This window comes from Cervus canadensis, chromosome Y, assembly GCF_019320065.1.
Source record: "Cervus canadensis isolate Bull #8, Minnesota chromosome Y, ASM1932006v1, whole genome shotgun sequence".
Lineage (NCBI taxonomy): Eukaryota > Metazoa > Chordata > Mammalia > Artiodactyla > Cervidae > Cervus > Cervus canadensis.
Window position 1 is genome coordinate 2,759,660 of NC_057420.1, and position 4,929 is coordinate 2,764,588.

General features: G+C 50.3%; 1 pseudogene; it reads right to left on the bottom strand.

Annotated features, from left to right (window-relative positions):
• Window positions 1–2,326: 2,326 nt before the first annotated feature.
• On the bottom strand, window positions 2,327–4,311 carry LOC122436384 (annotated as a pseudogene).
• Between the last annotated feature and the right edge of the window lie 618 nt (window positions 4,312–4,929).

Sequence of the window (4,929 nt, forward strand, 5' to 3'; positions counted from 1 at the left end):
GGCTGCCATCTATGGGGTCGCACAAAGTCAGACACGACTGAAGTGACTTGGCAGCAGCAGCAGCTTGATAGAGGGCCAGGGGCAAAGAGCTCACACCTTTCTGGAAAATGGGATATTAACCACTGAGCCATCATGGAACACAGAGCGCACGGCTGGGTAGGCTGGCCCTTGCCTCTTTAACATGCCCATTCCCCTCTCTTCTGCCCCTGTACACTTTGTACCTAATCTGAGTTCCTGGAAAAAAGAAGAGTTCACATGAGCTCAAACATATATTATGGGATCTGTTTTTGCTTGCTTCTCTGTTTCCTGGCAGATTTTACCTTTTCACCTGGTCACTATTGCCAGAAACTAACATCCTCACTGTCTTCCCACCCATCTCTCTCTCTCCCTGGGCCACAGGCCCTCCATCTATCTTATACTCCCATTCCCTAAGATGTTGCCTGGAACCCTCGCTCTGGCAAAGTGACTGTCTCAGCAAAAGACCACATGCTCATGTACACAAGGAGGCTATCTGGTTCACAGTGAGTTGAATGTTAAGGCTTTTTTCCTTGTTCTGTACTCTTAAACTGTATGATGATATTCAACAGAGAGGATACTTGGGGTGCCACCATCCAACAACATTGAGTTCCACTATTTCAATCGCTGGCCCTTGTTCACCACGCCCTTCCCATGAATGTGCAAAATGGCCAGGCCCACAGTTAATGGCCCCTCGTCTTCTTTCCCCTTCATCCCCAACCCCCACCCCACAGGAAGAACTGCGTCCTCTGACACACACCCAAAGTATGACTCAACCCCCTCTGCAACTCTCCATGGACTGGTAATTCCCACACAGTAAACTGAGAAGCCTACATGGAGCTGAAGTATTTTTCCTGAGGACCTGCCCAAACAACACACAGACACATACAGTCAAGGCTGTTTATTTATCTTTCAGAATTATTTCAGACACCTGAATTATTCCAGGTCTACTGGTGTCTCCCGCTCCATCCGTTTCACCACCAGACCAGTCTTCATTACTTTCCTGTGCATGAGAACTATACCGGCCATTGATCTTCATGTGAAGCAGCTTCTTAGGTTTTCTATTTTAGGTAAAGAGGGACGCTTCATCATAAGTTTCTCAAAATCAGGGGTTTCCTTTCAAAACAGACACAGAGACAGATATATAAACCTATCCTCTCTGAACAATCCTAAAGAGAGTTTCACTCTTCCAAGTTGGTTCCCAGGAGAGAGTCTGCAATCTTTCACATTTCCTAGAAGCAAATACTAAAACAACATGCACCCCAGTCTTCCCTGTAGAACTATTTACTATATCTAGGACATGGAAGCAACCTAGACGTCCATCGGCAGATGAAGGAATAAGGAAATCATGGTACCTGTACACAATGGCATGCTGCTCAGTTCTAAAGAGGAACACATCAACGTCAGTTTTAGTGAGGTGGAGTGAACATGGAGCCTATAACACAGAGTGAAGGAAGTCAGAAAGAGGAAAAGAAATACTGCATGCTAACACAAATATATAGAGTTTAGGACCACGTGGGAGGTACTGACCATCTGACATGCAGGGCAACAGATAAGACAGAGACATAGAGAACAGCCTTTTAGATTCAGTGGGAGAATGTGAGGGTGGGATGATTGAAGAAAATAGCCCTGAAACACATATATTACCAGTGTAACAGAGACGATCAGTGCGAGTTTGATGCGTGAAGCAAGGCACCCAAAGTTGAGCTGTGGGACAACCCAGAGGGATGGGGTGGGGAGGGTGGTGGGTGGGCAGGGTTCAGGAACTGGGGGAACACGTGTACACCTATGGCTGATTCATGTTGGCTGACGTATGGCAAAAACCGTCACAATACTGCAACTACCCTCCAGTTAAAATAAAGAAATCTCTGTAATCCTGCACAATGGCCAGTATTTTCAGAATGATTGTGGCGGGCAAAAGAGATGCAAATGAAAATTAGCAGAGAAGTGTGATGATCAAAATGGAAGCAAATGATGGTCAGTGGGGTATAGCCTTGCACAAAGAAGACTCACAGACCTTTATGGAAAGGGGACTTCGTGAGGAACAGTAGGTGGGACCCAATTTAAGAGGAACCTGAGGGCAGAATTGTTGGCCATGGAACGACAGCTCAGAGATGTGCAGCTGAGTCAGATTTAAATCGGGGTGACTTTGGACTGACCAGGCTGCTTCATCTACCTCAAGCTTCCCTAGTTAGAAACACTTGCTGTCTCAGGCTGATGCCCTCGTGCACTGGTGTCACTCTGTACTCCAGGGAGTCTCAATCTCTCCACAAGTGGAATAAGTGACCAAGGCTCCTGGAAAACACTTATGTCAGTGCCCAGTCCCTGGTCTCCTCATCTCTTGTCCTCCCAGTACCTCTCGTGGTGGAGCCTTCCTCCTCATGTAGTACTGCAAAGGATTGGGCCACAGATCCTTAATGATGATCTGCCAGGGAATGAGCAAGGTCAGCACAGGGCTGGCCAGACCCCGGGCCCTCCGGTGTGCTGCCAAGAACTCCAACATCCACTGCCAATTCTGGCCCAGAGACCCAGTGGGACCCCACCTCAGCAATCATGCCAGATCCTGTGAAGTTATGGTCAAAGAACCAGTTGAAGAAGTTAACACTGCTGTGGTGGTGCCTGTGGCTGTATGCCTTACGTTCAAATCCCTGGTACCACTGAATTGGTGAGGAATGAGATGATCGGTATCCTGCAAGAAAAGGAGTATGGGAGAAAGACCTAAATCACTTTCCAAGTTCAACCTACCCCTTTCTGCCCCCACACCCCAAGTCCAGCGAGCTGCCTCTTACCAGCTGCTGTGATCTTGCAGCAAACAGTGGGATGTCTGAGATCCTCCACCTGCCAGGACAAACTGTGCAGGGTGGCGTGAGTGTGAAACCTCTTTATACAAGAGCTGTCCTTTTCTGTTTTCAGGGATATATCATCTCCCCTCCCCTCCCCATGCACCTCCCTTCCTCAATTATCAGTATCTGCTGCCTGACCTTTTAAGTTGGTCGTGTAGTTAAGTATGTCTTTATCTCGAACACTCATCATGACTGACATTTCGGGGTGGTTCATAAACTGCTTTTAGGTCAAGGAGCCTCTAGATGTGCTGGAAGAACAAAGCTAGCCTAAACAACAGTAGCCTGGCATTGTCTGACTTCAACTTGCTACCAGTTAACTCCTCACATCTCTGTCCACACAGACTGTGTGAAGGCCCAACAAGCCCCAAGGCTATGCCTATCAACCCAAGGAGGTCCTGTGCCTAACAGAAAGGTCCTAAGCTCCATCTCAGCCTCCTAAAAGTTAGCTTATTTCTGGAAAACAAGCACTCCTAGCTGCAACTAGCATGAGCACTTACACACTGCAACATCACCCCCAAATTCATTCAGCTTTTTGGAGAAGACCTGTATTCCGGACAAGCCTTTTCTCTGAAGAGTCCCTGGTACTAATGACAATTCTTATTGGGACCTCTGCAAGTAAAGCCCAAGTATCAATTATTCCTCCTAACTAAAACAGCAGGACATCACCCATCATATCTGGACAGCAGTCAATACCCATCATCCAATAAACACATTTTGTACCCAAACTGCCAGATCTGTAAACTGCTTTTGCAACAGCCCAGGTAAAACAAATTCCACAAGCACCACACCAAGGATACAACTTTGACCCAGAAGCCACGGATTCCCTGGATGATGGCGCTTCTGTGTTCTAGATGCAGCTTCCGCCTCTGACAGTTCTTGTCTTTCAGCCGAGGGTGGGCCCTTTGGGCTTTCTTATTCACAGGATCCAGCTCCACCTGCAGGGCTGCCAGCGCCTCCATTGGCGGCCGGTCACTCAGGGCTCCAGGTCTTGGATGTTCCTGGCCCTGCTCCTCCAGCTTTCTCTCCCGCTCTTCTGAGGACACCTGCTCCGGCTCCTCGTTCGCCGCCACCACCTCCACCTCCTCCATGATGTCTTCCACCAGCAGCTGGAACTCCTGCTCGATGCCCGCCACCTCTCCCTCCTCCAGGGCCGCGCCTTTCTCTACTGCTTCCACCCTGAACAGGGCGACCTCTTCGCCTGGTGTGCCACTTGGGACCTGCATCGCCTCTGCCTCCCCGACCCGGCAGGCAGGGCCCAGGGCACCTGCCGCGTAAAGATCCAGGCTCACAACTAAAATCCAGGTTCGGGGGAGCTCCCGCCTTCCTCTGGCCCCATCTCACTCTCCATGTGGCCCTGGCGGTGACCCTGAGCTGCGAAGTAGCTGGACACGAGAGCACAGCAAGTGGCCAGCACAGCCCACCCACCCGCTGAGGTCTACTCCACACCAGCAACTGTTTGCTTGCCAACAGCCTACAGGCAGGGAAGGGGAAACACCCGTGCGCAGAGCTTTGTGACGCCATGCACGCACGGACTATGTCGGCAGGAAGCGGCCAAACTCTACATCCTGACCACCAGACCTCATCACGAGCCAATCAGACGGAGTCTAAAGGTATTTGATCACTGGGACACGCCCCTTGGAATTCTGGGCACTCTGGCAGTGGGTGACCCAGCGGCCAAACCCTGCTCAATGCAAAGGACGCCTGTCCACTCAAGCCGTTTGCTTGACCAGCAGTGCAGAAGTGCCTGACGAGAGACTGGGAGAGTCAGGCCAGTTGGGAGGCAAAGGAAATGAACCTGAACTTGACACTGCAACCATCCTCAAGGTTGAAATTGCCTCTGGAGCAGCGGATGACTATGTGTGTTCATGGATCCTCACAGGTGAGACAAGCTTCCTGGATACATCAGGGACATAGTTGCTCACCTTAGATCCAAACTGCAAGCCATGGGCAGGGCATGGGGGTGGATGTGGGGGCATACACTGACCTCACCCTGGCGCAACTGATGCAGAGTCCATCTCTACACTTGGGCCTTAGGCTAGAGCAGTGGCAGGAGAGCAGCCTTCCTCTGAGG